General features: G+C 40.2%; 1 protein-coding gene across 5 annotated transcripts in view; it reads left to right on the forward strand.

The window, feature by feature from the left end:
- The first annotated feature begins 16,875 nt into the window (after positions 1 to 16,875).
- LOC124622618 (SWI/SNF-related matrix-associated actin-dependent regulator of chromatin subfamily E member 1) overlaps positions 16,876 to 17,666 on the forward strand; it is a 105,607-nt gene continuing 104,816 nt past the window's right edge. For 2 of the 5 annotated variants that reach the window (XM_047148386.1, XM_047148384.1), the window contains exon 1: positions 16,877 to 17,092. The gene's annotated coding sequence lies outside the window, so the exon portion shown is untranslated. Of the gene's footprint in view, positions 17,093 to 17,666 lie in introns of all 5 variants that reach the window. The other 3 variants (XM_047148382.1, XM_047148385.1, XM_047148383.1) reach the window with 3 other exon arrangements.

The raw sequence follows: 17,666 nt of genomic DNA on the forward strand, positions 1-17,666 counted from the left end.
ATGCCAGCACGTTGTAGGTGTCGCCACTGGCGCCAACCTTGTGTGAATCCTCTGAAAAGCTAATCATTTCCATATCACAGCATCTTATTCCTGTCGGATAAATTTCGCGTCTGTAGCACCTCATCTTCGTGGTGTAGCAATTTTAATGGCCAGTAGTGCATATATGTAAAGCCAATATGTAATATGTTTGTCTGTATTTGTAGCTATGTAAAAACCTATATGTAACATTTTTCTATGAATTTATCTGTATTTATGTAAAGCTAAATGATATTTACTCACTTGTATATGTTATATGTAACCTTCCATCTGTCCATATACGAAAAGTTATGAGACTTGCATCAGGAACTAATTATGGATATTTACTATAAGTCTCTGAACTTGTAACTACGAGGAAACTGGTGTGCAAAACTGCATGGTTGAGAAAGATTATATTGCAATGTGTATAGACGTGATGAACTGTTTATGTTTGAAATTTGTTTATAAACTCTTGAAAATCATCTTCCAAAGATGACAGTTGCCCTGAAAAAGCAGTTGAGGACTGCCCACACAGGTTGAGAACACATGACTTGAATTGACTTAACATGCTGTGATGTGACGGGCAGTGTGAATACAGCTTGATATGACGGTTCTCTATGTGATGGTGCCATGAGGGCAGAGTGAATTGCTCTATGTCTGGGAAAACCAGAGCGACAGATCTCGAACCTGTTGGTAGAGGGACAAAACAGTACAATACCTTCTCTCGCAGACTCTTTGTGTCAGACAGTTTTTCAAGTTGCAGTTTCCTGATAGACATGGGTTTGGATCCTTGCTTGTACCAAGTCAACATGTTACGTATTGGAAGACAACCAAATCCACTGCAGTTTCCTGCTGCAAACAAGTCAGCAATTCAGACATTGAGGGAGAAACTCTGCAACTAAACACTGGACTTGGCAAGAAACAGCAACGGAAATTTATTGTAGCAGATGTATCGTAGCCAGTAACAGAAGCAGAATTCGTAGATATTTTCAGTTTGCTGCCAGACATCAAGGAAGGTTCTTTAATTCTTTAATAACATTTCAGGTGATTTCGCTAAAGGCACTCAGGCATCTCGCCTGGCAAGACAGTTACAGGAATTATCAGCTAATAACTTTTTTCACGCAACTGCTTCAATAGTTTCCGTGAATCACTATGCTACTTGGTAACAAGAAGAAAGCTTTGAAACCCAACACGAGACATTTTATACGGAGTGCTCCAGGAACACCAGTTATTTGCATACTTGCAGAAACTACCATGAAACCACCAGGCAGTAGTCAAACAAGAATTTTACAAGTAACCATGTGATGGTATAACTCGACCCTTGGACAACCCTTGGGCATTCCGATTGCATTTGGCCACCAAGGAAGATAAAACGTGAAGACCATGTGGTACCCAGTGTCGTTAGCACATTCGTTTTTTAGAGTGGTGGGATGTGCAGGAGTTTATATGCAGAGCCTGGTAGCAGCAGAAGACATAGCCAAGACTGCCATGATTACCCCTTTTGGTCTTTTTGAAAATGTTTACACGTTATACAGAGTTGCCAAAATTTTCTGATGAAGTTTTGTACAGGGTTCCCACCGTTTTGCTTACATTTAAGATATACTCATTTTTTCTAAAACAGTTAGCGAATACACAGAGCACAGCGCCTCAGTGACTATGGCATAACTGTCAATAACAGGAAATGTATGCTAGGTCAAAAAAGCAGCTTATTTGGGGTATTTGATTACAGTGTCAGGAATTTCTCCATCACTGGAAAAGGTGCAGGCTGGACAATGAGAGCCAGATGCTACTATGTACAAAGAATTACGAAGATTCTTGCAAATGGAAAATTATTACCACGTATGCTTACAAAGAAAAGCAGAATTGCAGGAACCTCCCACAGCAGCACGCACAAGCATCAAAACCAAAGGTAAGGACAGCATTGTTTGATCATGAGAAATACCACAGGCTTTCGAGGCAGTGAAAGAAAGTGTAGATAACACACCCTGTTTCCTCAGATCCTTTGGCTATCGTGGTAAATGCAAGTCAAACGGTCAATATGCACAGCTTCGTAACAATTCGTTGCCGCGCGGGATTAGCCGAGCGGTCTCGGGCGCTGCAGTCATGGACTGTGCGGCTGGTCCTGGCAGAGGTTCGAGTCCTCCCTCGAGCATGGGTGTGTGTGTTTGTCCTTAGGATAATTTAGGTTAAGTAGTGTGTAAGCTTAGGAACTGATGACCTTAGCAGTTAAGTCCCATAAGATTTCACACACATTTGAACATTTTTGAACAATTCGTTGAATCTGATTGGCAACCTCTTCCATTTTTTCAGACAATTTGCTTGCTCAGCAAAAAAAGAAAAAGAAAAGAAAGAAAGGGAGGGGGAGTGCATAGGACAGAGAATTGCTGGAAATTTTCGAAGCCATCACTGGAGGCTAAAAATTTCACCATATTTACCGGCAATATTCACGACTGATATATGGCACCTATCGAGGGCAGAAAAATTAGCTGCAGATTATTTTAAATGTATAAACAATGCATCACTTAGCGTTAATTTTAATGTGTTAGTGACTGCACCAAGGCAATGGCACACTATACGCCTGAGTTCCTCTCAGGTGAGGAGACTAGCCTTCAACAAGTGCAAATGTGGTTGCCTAATTCAAATCTGAAAATGTAGCACGACATCTCTACAGGAAGACTCCGCGCTTTTGTACCGGAAAGCTACTGCAGGCAAACGTTTTGTAACGTTCATAATGTGAATATCCAGATGTCAAAAACGTGGAACGTCTAAGGCAGAGCATTTTATGTGGCCCAGTTGAAACAAAATCTTTAAAAGATGCCACAGGTATGTTTGGCTCGCCAAAGGAGAAAAAGGGACATCATGTCCACACTCCCCCACTGGTGACATTCTCAACGTTATGAGAGATTTGTGCATTGGCTTGATGGAGCCACTATTTTCATCAGAAGCATTCCATTACCTCTTTACATTTATTGATCGATTTACAGGTTGGGCAGAGGCCATACCTATTTTGGCTGAAACAATGACAATGTCCTTTCTGAGCACATGGACAGCATATGTTTGTTGCCTTATACATTTAACGACAGATATAGGCAGACAAAGTGAGTCAATCCTGTTCCAACATGCTGCCAATATGGGATGAACCACCATCAAACTATCAGTTGTCACCAATCGATGTGGCCGAGCGGTTCTAGGCACTTCAGTCTGGAAACGCGCTGCTGCTACTGTTGCAGGTTCGAATCCTGCCTTGGGCCCGGATGTGTGTGATGTACTTAGGTTAGTTAGGTTTAAGTAGTTCTAAGTCTAGGGGACTAATGTCCTCAGATGTTAAGTCCCCTAGTGCTTCGAGCCATTTGATTTGAACTTGCGATTTTCGTGTTTTGAGCTGGTTTGGACTTATAGAAATCTCGTACCATGATGGACTCTACCTCAGACTGTATAGTGCTGATTTGTCATTTTGCAGCTGTTGATACTTTGTATAATTTCGTCAAGTATCTGGACTGACTTGTGTTTACTGTGATTAGTGTTGACAGAAGTACAGAACATTTTTGGACTATGAACATGTACAGTGTTATTGGTTTTATTTTAAATTTATTGTTAACTTTAATCACTATATGGAGTGTGAGGCATTGTAGATCCCATCATCAACAGTGAATAGATTCATGACTAGTCTGCTGTTTAGTTTGTGAAGTTAAATACTCCGTTAATTTTGAAATATAGCCTCTGGTTAATGAACATTATTTTTCATGCACCACCTATCAACAACATAATAATTATTTATTTTGATTTTTCATCAGTGACAATTAACTATATTCTTAAAGAAAATGTCAGATATGGTAACATGATCCCCTAGGACAACAGCAATGAACCAAAGACATTATCATCCATAAAATCATACTGCCACAATCTGGGGTTCACTAAAAATTTAGTGTATAAGGCTACTAGACTGTAAGCTTAGGTTGGATGGGTGCAGGCCATGTGTGAAGTTTAATCAAAGAGGACTATTAGTTTCGTTGTTGCCTTCAGAAACATGTGAACATGCTGCAATGGCAGTAGCAGCACAAAGCACTGGTCTGCACAACAGCACAGAACGGTTCACACATACACAGAGGGTCACCAAGACATTGCAGTGGCGGCCAAACAACCTTGCAGATGTCACCAGCAGGGAAGCAGTGAGAGGCAACGGTTTCCACAGCAGCACAGCACAGCCATGAACAAGTAGAGAGGTAGAGGGTTTGAGTATACTACAACTGTGGCTGTGCAATGCTCACAGTCATCGCCACTGGAGCAGCAGGTGGTGATTGCAGACACAAGTTAATTGCATGCAGTTGATTGCATGCAGCATCTGTGCCCTGCAATATCTTTACATATTTATAGCGATTGCTGAGGATACTAAGCAATCACACAGTGAGTGTTGCAATGATGTAGGGAGGGAGCTTGGGGGTCAGAGGAGGCCTGTGTGGGAAGCAGGTATTCAGTCACCATGGGTGTGTATAATGGAGCAACTGCTAGTGCTTAGAAAAGATTTCAGTAGTCAGTACGAACAGCTGAGAAAATATTTCAGTGATCAGATCACTCGTTTTTAAAGGGTCAGACAGTCAGGTTGAAAAGAAACTGACAAGAATGCAGAAGTATTTGAGGGACAGGATGGATGCTGTGCAGATGGGGCATGAGAACAGAGTGAAAGAGATACGATCTGCACTAAAAGTAATTTCAAGAAGCATAGCTCATGTACTGTTGTGCCACACAGAGATGAGAGCTGCATACTGCAAATTATAAGTTGCTGGACGAGATCTTGGAGGAGGACATCATATCTATAAAATCTCCACTGAGTTATACAGTAATGAGCCAAGGGTGGCAGAGGGGGTGGGGCTGTAGCTATACGTTTTGTGATGAGCACAAAATTAAATACTACCGAAATTTAAATGAGTACCTCATAGCGGACTCCTTACGATACTGTAAAAATCGTTTCATCAAAAGGATAACCTATAAAACGAAGATTAAGTTCATCAAGTGGCAGTTTCAGAGCAGTGCATAGATATGGGTGAACCATGTACTGCATTGTTTTGTGACTGTGCCAAGTTTGAAGTGCCTCTCTAAAACAATACTGAGAAATAGCGAAACAGCCGCAGTTGCTGGTCATGCTACAGTAATAGTTGTGGAAGTACGAAGGAGTCCTGCGGGATGGCCTGCAGAGACTGGTGCATTCAGACAAACAGTTAGGTATGCTGACACAGATATCTACTCTGAAGAGGCACTTACCATATTACCATATTACCTGCAGTGGGACTTAGTTCGTAGTCCCACTGATTTGACAGACGATTTTCTCGATTTGGTGGAGCACGTGGACAACTCTGTGTGCTACCAAAACAAGGAAAGTGGCTATCAGAAGCATAACAGAAACATCAATCTCGGAGAGAGGAACTGGCAGTTAGTACGAAATTCAGAGAGAGAATAGGTTTCTTGTGAGACTTGAATAATTACTAATAACATTCCGGTAGTCACAGAACTCAGTTGAGTAACAGAAGCATGGATAATGACACGCATAGCGGCAGTGGGAGAAGAGTAATAGCCAATCAAGACAGCAGTCAGGAAACTAAATTTTCTTCCAAGGTCTTAGGACTGAGCAGCACGAATTTCGCTAAGAATAAGACCAGAGATGGGTTAAGAAGAATGGGTAGGAGTGACAGTTATTATGCAGGAAAAGAGGCACGAGCATTTACTATTGAGGCTGTATTGGACATTGTAGAATTGTGGGGAGAATGGAGGCAGCATAATCGTGACGGTAACAGGAAACAGAGACAAATTAATCAAGTTAAAAGCCAGCTTAATTAATGAACCAAGACAGGTTCTTGCAGCAAGGAACAGGAACCACAGAAAGAGAAAAGTGTCTGACAGTCGCATCATTGGCACAAACAACAGATTTTCCTTTCTACCTCAGTCATCTAAGCAAGAGGCTCAAGTAAGTCTAAGCATGGTCAGCTTTCAACAGACTTTCACTAGGAAACCAACTGTTTCAGAAAAGTAGAAAGCTGGTGTTAGGTAGCAGCTATGGAAGAGTCGTAGGCTGATCTTGCAGAAAAGTTAGGTGACCAGTACCAGGTCACAAGTAGTTTCAAACCCAGTGTAAGTCTTAGCCAAGTGATAGAGGTTGTAGGATCACTGTGCATGGGTTTTACAAAGCAGGATCATGTTGTGGTTGTGGGTGTTTTGGGAAACAGTATTGACAGGGCCACAATATTGAGTGTGACCAGGTAAAAATAGCATCTGCAACAAACCATATAAATATTAACTTGGTTCCTGGTTTCATGAATTATCATCAGCTTCAAATGAACAGTTCTCTCAGAAGGGCCAATATGGAGCTAGATCAGCTGCTTCAGGCAGCTACTTTGTCAGGCATGGGTTTGGTCCCTGTTGATGGTATTGGTAGGGGGGACTTCACAAGACATGAGCAGCATCTAAATAGGAAAGGGAAGGGTAAATTCGCTGGGATGATAGCAAAATCTGTAGGGTGGGGGCCTTGAAACTCACGGGAGTACTTCTTTTTTAAGCTAAGATCAGTGTCCAATCATTCAACACTGATTGAAATTAAGTTTAATGAGAAGCTCATACAGGCAGATACTAGAGATGTTAAAATATCACAAGACTCTCATAACAGTAGAGTGAAAAACAATGTTAGTATATCACAAGATTCTCATGAAAGCACAGTGAAAAATAATGTTAGTATATTGCATAAGAATATTAGGGGATTAAAAAAGAATCAGATAACCTTCTTGTTTGTTTAGAAGATTTAGAAACTGAGGATAGAATATAAGTAATATGCCTGTCTGAACATCATATAGTCACAGGAATTAAGACGATAAATGTAGGTGGCTATGCGCTTTCAGCACATGTAATTAGAGACACAATGGAGAGAGGATTAGTTGGCATATATGTTAAAATTTGTCATAGCGTCAAAAATTTGGAAACTAAAAAAAATGTGTGTAGAGCTCCATATAGAGGCAAGCGCATGTGAGCCTAAACTAAATAATGGTACTTTTATAATTGTAGCTGTGTATAGGTCCCCATTGGGAAATTTTCAGCTAGTTTTGAAAAACTTGGATTCTTGGTTGTGCTATCTGTCAGACTGAAGGAAGCAGATATTTTGTGGGCGATTCAATGTATATATTCTGAAAGAGTCTGATAGAAAGTTTGACCTTGAAGTATTACCTGGTTCTTTCAGTTTGACGTCAGTTATTGATTTTGCTACTAGGGTAGTACAGGAAAGCAGCACACTGATAGATAAGGTTTTTGTAGATCAAGATGAATTTATTCAAATAAAAACTTTCCCTGTTAACGATGGTCTGTCTGATCATGACACACAGCTAGTTACAGCATATGACATAGCTCCATACAGTAATGTAAAACAGTCCTCCAAAATAGTGCATTCAATTAACTATTTAACAACTGAACATTGTGGTTCATGGTGTGGGTTCCTGTAGTCATGTCCTAGTTCATGAACCATGGGCAACGTATGAGTGGCCAAGTAAGTGGTCCCGACAGTCAGGATACCAGTTACTTTGGAATAAGGCTGGGGATCTGGGACATATTCTGAGTCGTGGCCACCTTTGTGCTCATACAGCAAAGACTACCAAATCCACTGGTTAGTCCCTCAGCTGTTAGGGGTAAAACCCAATGGGACTCGGGGCAAGTAAGGCTAGCAACCTGCTTCCCTGGTACTTTAAATATGATGCTGGCAACAATCAGAGCAAAATGCCTCGGACCTTTGGAGCTGACGCAGTCCCACCTCCAACTGACAAACCAGGGACTCCTAAGATACGACTTGGCAAACAAATGGTAATGAGATGGGGAGCTATTAATATCAATGGGGGCTACTCTGGGAAGAAGGTAGAGCTGGCAGAGGCTGCAAGTAAGATGGGGCTGGACGTTTTAGCTGTTAGTGACATTCGGGTAAGGGGTGAGAAAGAAGAGGAAGTGGGAGATACAAGGTCTACCTGTCAGCAGTCAAAGCAGGAATAGCACAATGGGGTGTAGGGCTTTACATCAGAAAAGATATGGAACCCAGCGTAGTTGCAATAAGGTATGTAAACGAACGACTGATGTGGATAGATTTGACAGTGTCAAGCAAGAAAATTAGGATTGTGTCAGTATATTCGCATTGTGAAGGGACAGATCAAGATAAGATGGATAGTTTTTTATGAGGCACTCAGTGATGTAGTTGTTAGAGTAAAGGACAAGGACAGTGTTCTGCTCATGGGTGATTTTAACGCCAGGATTGGAAATCGAACAAAAGGGTATGAAAAGGTTATGGGTAAATTTGGAGAGGATACGGAGGCCAACAGGAACGGGAAACAACTCTTGGATTTCTGTGCCAGTATGGGGTCAGTAATCACAAACTCCTTTTTTTAAACATAAGAACATTCACCGGTATACTTGGGAAGGCAGGGGAACCAGATCTGTCATTGACTATATAATAACAGATTAGGAATTCAGGAAGGCTGCGAGGGACACACGTGTATTCAGGGGATACTTCGATGACACTGATCATTATTTAATCTGCAGTGAAATTGGGATTGTGAGGCCGAAAGTGCAGGAGGTCAGGTCCAAATGTAGGAGGATAAGAGTGGAGAAGCTTCAGGATAAGGAAATCAGGGACAAGTACATAAAAGCGATCTCAGAAAGGTACCTGATAGTTGAACGTAGTCAATTACATTCACTGGAAAAGGAATGAACAAGGTACAAGGACGCAGTACTAGAAGTGGCTAAAGAATGTCTTGGAACAGTAGTGTGTAAAAGTAGGATGAAGCAAACAGCTTGGTGGAATGACACAGTCAAGGCAGCCTGTAAAAGGAAAAAGAAGGCATATAAAAAATAGCTACATACTAGAACTCAGGTAGACAGAGAAAGTTAAGAAGAAATCTTGGGAAGACTTTGGGAACAGGTTGGAGACTATGGGTCAAGCTGCTGGAAAACCATTCTGGAGTGTAATTAGCGGTCTTTGAAAGAGAGGTAAGAAGGAAATGACAAGTATTTTGGACAGGTCAGGAAAACTGCTGGTGAATCCTGTGGATGCCTTGGGCAGATGGAGGGAATATTATGAAGAGTTGCTCAATGTAGGTGAAAATACGATCAGTAATGTCTCAGATTTCGAGGTAGAATGGGATAGGAATTATGATGGAAATAGGATCACATTTGAGGAAGTGGAGAAAATGGTCAATAGATTGCAGTGCAATAAAGGAGCTGAGGTGGATGAAATTAAGTCGGAATTCATCAAATACAGTGGAATGTCAGATCTTAAATGGCTACACAGGATAATTGAATTGGCCTGGGAGTCAGGACAGGTTCCATCAGACTGGACAAAAGCAGTAATCACACCAATCTTTAAACATGGAAACAGAAAAGATTGTAACAACTACAGAGGTATCTCTTTAATCAGCATTGTGGGTAAAATCTTCTCAGGTATTGTTGAAAGGAAAGTGCGAGTATTAGTTGAGGACCAATTGGATGAAAATCAGTGTGGGTTTAGGCCTCTTAGAGGTTGTCAGGGGCAGATTATTAGCTTACAGCAAATTATGGAGAAATGTTATGAGTGGAACAGGGAATTGTATCTATGCTTCATAGATCTAGAAAAGGCATATGACCGGGTTCCTAGGAGGAAGTTATTGTCTGTTCTACGAGATTATGGAATAGGAGGCAAACTTTTGCAAGCAATTAAAGGTCTTTACATGGGTAGTCAGGCAGCAGTTAAAGTTGACAGTAAATTGAGTTCATGGTTCAGAGTAGTTTCAGGGGTAAGACAAGGCTGCAACCTGTCTCCACTGTTGTTCATATTATTTATGGATCATATGTTGAAAACAATAGACTGGCTGGGTGAGATTAAGATATGTGTACATTAAATAAGCAGTCTTGCATATGCAGATGACTTAGTTGTGATGGCAGATTCGATTGAAAGTTTGCAAAGTGATATTTCAGAGCTAGATCAGAAATGTAAGGACTATGGTATGAAGATTAGCATCTCCAAAACGAAAGTAGTGTCAGTGGGAAAGAAATATAAACGGATTGAGTGCCAAATACGAGGAAAAAAGTTAGAACAGGTGGACGGTTTCAAGCACTTAGGATGCATATTCTCACAGGATGGCAACATAGTGAAAGAACTGGAAGCGAGGTGTAGCAAAGCTAATGCAGTGAGCACTCAGCTACGATCTACTCTCTTCTGCAAGAAGGAAGTCAGTACCAAGACTAAGTTATCTGTGCACCGTTCAATCTTTCGTACAACTTTGTTGTATGGGAGCGAAAGCTGGGTGGATTCAGGTTACCTTATCAACAAGGTTGAGGTTACGGATATGAAAGTAGCTAGGATTATTGCAGGTACTAGTAGATGGGAACAATGGCAGGAGGGTGTCCACAATGAGGAAATCAAAGAAAAACTGGGAATGAACTCTATAGATGTAGCAGTCGGGGCGAACAGGCTTAGATGGTGGGGTCATGTTACACGTATGGGAGAAGCAAGGTTACCCAAGAGACTCATGGGTTCAACAGTAGAGGGTAGGAGGAGTCGGGGCAGACCAAGGAGAAGTTACCTGGATTCAGTTAAGAATGATTTTGAAGTAATAGGTTTAACATCAGAAGAGGCACCAATGTTAGCACTGAATAGGGGATCATGGAGGACTTTTATAAGGGGGTTATGCTCCAGACTGAACGCTGAAAGGCATAATCAGTCTTAAATGATGATGATGAAGATGACGACAACTGAACATTTTAGGATTATCTGCAAAAGCAATAAAGTCATGTGTAAAACACAGAAAATTTATGATTAAGTAATTAAAATAGGCAATTAAACATATAAAATTTGCCATCTAAATGTTGTACATGGTGTATTTACGTTTGAAAATACATATCATTTATTACTAGGTCTTTGTCGCTCACCAGTCATGACTGGACAGACTACGCCAAAGTTAGAATCAAGTGATTTACAATATAATGACTTACAGAATAACATCTAAACTTTATAACGGTAATGTATATATATTAAGTCATATTCACTGAGTCCATTCACTTTCTTCACAGTCAAAGAATTCTTGGAGCGAGTATAGTGGGAATTGTTTTAGGCCTTCAGCAGTTTGTTTCTGGAAGTTGTCCAGCAACAGGCTCTGCAGTGCAACAGGTAGTTTGTTCAACATCCTCACAGCAATCACCAGAAAACTGTCTCTTGTTTTGAATAGTCGACAGGTTGGTAGATTTATGTCTTCTTTGCTGTGAGTATTATGTTTATGGATGTTATGCGTCTTGCTATAGGTGTCTAGGTTTTCCCTTATGTGGATGAGGCATAATAATGCGTAGTGGCTATAAAAAGTCATTATTACCTATGTTCTGAATAATAATCTGCAGTGTTCCACGCTGCTGCTTGATTGAGTTGACTCTCACTGACTAATTAAGAGTGTAAACAAACATGTGGATAGCTCACTCAGTTCTTCTTGGTGAACAGTTTTACATCACAGATCGATCTCTCTTGTAATTAAATTATTTCAGTTGTTGTTAAATATGTAGTGAAAAGAAGAATGAGATTTTCACTCTGCAGCAGAGTGTGCGCTGATATGAAACTTTTTGGAAGATTAAAACTGTGTTCCAGGCCGAGACTCAGACTCGGGACCTTTGCCTTTTGCGAGCAAGTGCTGTACCCATATCAGTGTACACTCTGCTGCATAATGGAAATCTCATTCTGAGGCTGCGGCTAAGACATGTATCTACAATATATTTTCTTCCAGGAGTGCTTGTTCTGCTAAGTTCACAGGAGAGCTTCTGTGAAGATTGGAAGGTGGAAGACGAGGTACTGGCGGGAGTAAAGCTGTGGGGATGGGGCGGGACTCATGCTTGGGTAGCTCAGATGGTGGAGCACTTGTCCACAAAAGGCAAAGGTCGTGAGTTCGAGTCTCAGTCCGGCACACAGTTTTAATCTGCCAGGAAGTTTCATGCAGTGAAAAGTCTGTTACAGGTACCTTCTCACCTCTGTGATTAATAACAAATATCATCAGCATTAGCATATATCAGCTGAATGGACTCTGCATGGTCTCGAAATTGGTGTATGTCACTCCAACATAAGTTTGATGCCTTCTTCACCGTGTGTCCAAATATGTAAAACACTATCTAGTCTGTGTTTGAGTTGTAGTGCATGCATGGCGACATGTCTTGACCCATCCAAATTTGCCAGAACCGCATGGACTGAGTGGCTGCTACCTGTCCCAGGCCCCATGCCTGCCACCAAACATCAAAAGAGTGGCACATTGGCCAAGCCATCACGATGAAGCACTCTGACGGACTGCTGCACTCAACCAAATCAAACCACCTCTGATTTCTTCCTCTATGTCATGTAACACATTTCCTTCGTCATTTAAACTTTGGAATTCCACTGATTTGAAGAAACCGGTGAGATCACTTATGTAGATGGCCCTTTATAAAAATAACTTGAGTTGGGGCAGCAAATCTTGGTGGTGGTCAGGTGCACTTGGCTGGCCTTGGGTCTATAGCTCGCAGTGCTTTCTGGTGGCAGACAGGAAAAGCTTAAGCAGTCTTCTGTGTACTGTATACATGGTTTGGATGTTGTGAGTTTCTTTATGATAATATAGCTATGGTTTAAAAAATGGAAAATATATAGCTGAAGTTTGTACTCTGCAAAATATCTCAGTAATAAAAGCTTATATCGCCAAATTGTCCAAGACAAAGGCATGATAATCAAATTTTGTCGATTTATCTGGTAATAAATATGCAACCAGTTGCTGTAAAAAAAGCGACTGTTTGCATATTTATTACCTGATAAACCGCCAGTTTAAATCACAGTCGCAGTTCGTCATCCACAATGAATATACTGAAATCAAAATCTTCGTAAAAATTAATGACACCTATGGCTGCAAGTTTTTTCTTTACTTTAGGAGAGTGAAAATGAGCTAAGAAGCTAAAGAATACAAATGATTACAACAGATTAGGCTACATTTCGAGATCATTCATCCTTACTTTTAATCTTAAATGTCGCAAACCTCACTATCCCAGAAAATTATAGAAAGAACGCTGTTGCCACAACATTCTTCTAATTTCATCCTAAACAGTAGGCTTCTCTTATGTGCAACTTATACCAAATTTCATCAAAATCGAAACTAATGAAACAGAAAAAAATATTTATTTGATCAATCTGATATAGAATGTTTCATTTCCTGTATTTGCAATTTAAAAAGTTCATTACTGAGGTGTTTATAAGTTTACAACTTATATCAAAGGAAAATATTGTTACCTACTTTGTCATGATTTTCATCATAAAAAATGTGCTTTGACAATTTGCTTTACTGTTTTAACTCATTTTCATTAGGAGTGACAATTTTCGTTTGCTTTTTATTTATCAGCAAAAACGCTAATGACAATCAGACAGCACAAGCAGTTTTTATTCAAAACTCACACTGCTGTATGTTACTAAAGTAATCTTAATAATCAGTGATCCTGAATTACTGCGACAGGGTTTGCATCTTACTGGCCACTTCATACGAAAGTTGTTTAGCAAGAAAACTTCCTACTGAGACTTTGCACTATAAAACAGTGAGTTGAATTTTTAAAATACGGTATTTCATACACTGGCAAAAACTACATAAACACTGGTATTGTTTAGATCTTGCGCTAATAACAGATTCATTAATCTAACTAGCTTGTGTCACAATGTCAGTCAGTTTCCGATTGTCTGCTCCAATGAAATACTTAAAAAATACTTCTGTAACTCCAGGACCGTGAAACATGTTTACAAGTCCTTGTGTTACTGACAGATTCAGCCCGCTGAAAGAAATGATTGATAAAAATACAAAGCTACTCATAAACTGCTGTGATTGGATCCGAACTTCTCGATAGAACTACATCAAGTTGCGCCACTTAAAGATCAAATTTAGCTGCAGGTTAATGAAAGGATCCAGTGTCCGTGACGTTTGTGCAGCCTTTGGCGATAAATGCAATATTCAGGCCAATCTATCTGCATAGTCCTCTGCAGTCAGAAACATATATATTATTAGTCAGTTAGGATAGTAAGAACTTGAATAATTCTTTCTTGAAAGATTACTCTTAACTTGGGGAGAACTTAACCATGCTTTTAGCTGTGGGATATATTTTCGAGGAATTTTTTGTGAACTCCTTCTTTACCGTAAACTTTAGGTCCTAGAAATGCATAAGCGGCCTAGACATTTTGACACATTTTGATACGAAGACTGTGACAATGTACAGGAGATTAAAAACTTCAGTAATTAACATACAGGTTTGAATTCGCCCGAAATGAATCAAACAGCTCCTTGTCCTAAAAGTGAACTAAGCTTTTACTGTCTGCCACCAGGAAGCGCTACGAGTTGCAAACCCGAAGTCCAGCAGAGCGCAACCGATCGGCACCAGGGTTTGCTACACCGGAATACAAGTGTAAATATATTCCAAAGTTGTCGCTTGCTTTTACAAAGATATTTACTTGCCCGCAGCCGTGGTGCCGCTTGGTAGCCAATAGTGATGGGCTAAACTGCGATTTTCCGATATCAGTGATTTCTGTGAATGTTACTTTTCAGTATCTGTTATTCTTAACTGTGATGAGTCGCAGTTAAGGAACATAGGTCGTGTATCCCTCCGCCACTGCTATTTCTGCGATTTCTCCTACTTCCGCGATTTCTGCTACTTTTACGATTTCTGTGACTTCTGCGATTTACCACCGTATGAAAAAGTTACATCTGTCAACACAGAAAATTGTATCTCAACAAACCTGTCATTGGCAAGTATGTTTTACGTTTTTTCTTCCGTTGGATTTAATTTTGTATTAAAGAAACAACTGTGAAAATATTAATAGTGTAATTAATAAGTAAGTAGCCGTACAGTACCGTAATAGTTCGTATTCAGAAAATGAATTCTAACATATTGTTATGTTCACAGGTACCTGAACTACATTTCAGTCACTCAGTAAAGTGATAATTCAAAATATCATTGTCAACAGATCTGAATAAATTGCCACTGCGTCTTTAGACCGTTTTCGTCAGACGAGAGGTTAGTTTCTAAGCGTTTCGATGGACTTAATTACTTCAGTGAGATCGTTCTTGCAAATGTGATATTCATTATAGCAAATGTTAGCAATCTACTCTGTCAATTATATTGCTAGTAATTAATGACAGCCAAAATTGTTTAATAATCCTTGTGTTTTTGCAGACACAGTTCTGACTCTGATTACTGGTTGCTGTACGTATCTATCCACATCAAGGCTGTTGAGAGAGACTCGTGAAGATTCAAGACAGCTCTTAGAGGATTTGCAGTTTAAAAGTGAAATAAGTGTGTGAATGATTAAACTGTGTTTTATTGAAGTTGTGCAGTTTTAAAGGAATAATAAATGTCAAATACAGTGAGTGAATAATAAAAATAAAAAGAATAAAAATCTCATTTTCCACATGTTTAAGCCGTCCTATACCCATAATTTTCCGCCACTTACTTATTGGTAAACACTTGTTGGAGAGTGACATGCCCCCCCCCCCCCCCCCCCCCCTTTCTCCACAATCTTGGTGTGACACTCACCTGTAACATATCCCGAAGTCTACAATATGCATTTTGAGGCTGTTGATATGAAAGTGGGAAGTACAGATCTTCCAGTTAAATCAGGAATAGCTTAAGTGCATTACTTGAAAGTAACACAGGAAAAGCTTACATATGTAGGTGGTAGTAGTGTCGGCAAAAAGTTCTTGTGTGTGAAGTTGCCATGTAGAACACCAGGTGTAAAACTTTTCTCCCGAGTCTTGAACTGTGTCGGAACAAAAGTGAGGCATTCATATGACTGTTTTCATTTCTCTACACTTATACAGATGTCTGAGTTCTGCTGTGTTAACATTGCAAAGTCCTGTAGGCATGTGAAGTATTAACCAAAACTGTCATATTGGAAGCAGAATCAAACACATTTGTTACGTTACTTGATATTTTCAGGAGAAAAAGGCAATGTTGCTTCTTATTACTATAATACATTCAGAGTTACAGCAGTATTTGACCAACCATAACTGATGCTGAATGTACATGTCGTCATATAATATGAAGGGCTTATTTCGATAGTGGTACAAGTCCATTACCTCCACTTCTCTGTCTATAATGCTTCTGAAATTAGTGATCCAAACAAACATAAGTAAGGGTTCATCTCTAGCAAGAAGCCGTATGCTTGAATATTTTTGGTATCTCAACTGCAGATTTTTTAGCGCTCATTTAACTTTGCGACTCTGTATCTCAAATGAACAAAAATGGACTTGTACCACTATTGAAATAAGCCCTTCATATGCACACACAGCACATCGATCTCGTGAGGCACAAGGCTCTCATACCGAAGTACGTACGTCGGTCAACAGATGACACTAGGAAAAGTATGTTAACTGCGCTTTTTAGTTGCTTCTTGCGACTCTTAGTTGCGATTTGTCACAGAAATCGCAATTTGACTCAATAGTGTATCGCAGAGATGGATGTAGTACGAACTTTGACCCACAGATGGAACTGTTAACTGCGCTTTCTAGTTGCCACTTGCGACCAGCTTGCGACTCTTAGTTGCGACTTGTCACGGAAATCGCAGCTAGACTCGATACCGTATCGCAGAGATGGACGTAGTACGAACTTTGGCCAACAGATGGCACTGTTAACTGCGCTTTTTAGTTGCTACTTGCGACTCTTTGTTGCGACTTGTCACGGAAATCGCAGTTGGACTCCATAGCGTACCGCAGAGATAGACATAGTACGTACTTTGGCCAAAAGATGCCACTGTTAACCGCGCAGAAAGCAGTGCTAAATTCGACCAATAGATGGCTCACGTCTTTGAATGTGAAATACTACTTGCGACTGCTAACTGTGACTGATTCTGTAAAGTTGCTACTGTGATATCTGTGACTTTTCAGTCACTGTGATTTCTAACAGATACGCGATTTCCTGCCCACCACTAGTAGCCATGATGGCCGCGGTAATGTAACGGAGGAGTTTGGTTGCAGTGACAAGTTGTGGTACCTATTTTCAGTTTATTGTTGAGTGGAAAGATTTATTTAATTGGGACCATTTGTCAAAACAGGTAAGCCTTTGTTTCCAGAAATATACAGTGTTACGAAAATGCATTCATTTCTATGTATACCAATATTGAGTTCAGTGAAAACAAACTTGTCAGTGTTATTGTTATCGTTCCATGCTTACTATACGTTAATTTTCCCGCATCATCCCACTTCTCAAATCTTTTTCTGTTATTAGAAAACGGAACTGGACCTATATGCTTATGCAGAGGTCTGAAGCTATGTATTCAGTAAGAAATGTCATGCCGTCACGTTAATTAAGGATAGCTCCTATCTAGTAACATTCCAGAACCTATTCGGTCTTGCTGTGTTGTGTGGTCGAGCATTTCTCAATGACCTCTTCTGACACATCTATGTGGAGGTCCGTCATTCAGCAGTACCGATTCTTTCCTAGACTCCACCAAATGCATTTGTTTGGATTTACTTGCATTTCAATAAAATGGTCTTGGCTGGTTAACGTCGATGGAACTTCTCTGAAGCATTTTGGATAGCGTCATGCCCTTAACTAGTTTAGAGTTTGATTGACACATTTAGTTTGTTCCTTTTAAAAAGCAGCAGATTCTACACATGCTTGTGGAA

Source organism: Schistocerca americana, chromosome 7, assembly GCF_021461395.2.
Source record: "Schistocerca americana isolate TAMUIC-IGC-003095 chromosome 7, iqSchAmer2.1, whole genome shotgun sequence".
In the NCBI taxonomy this organism is placed as follows: Eukaryota; Metazoa; Arthropoda; class Insecta; order Orthoptera; family Acrididae; genus Schistocerca; species Schistocerca americana.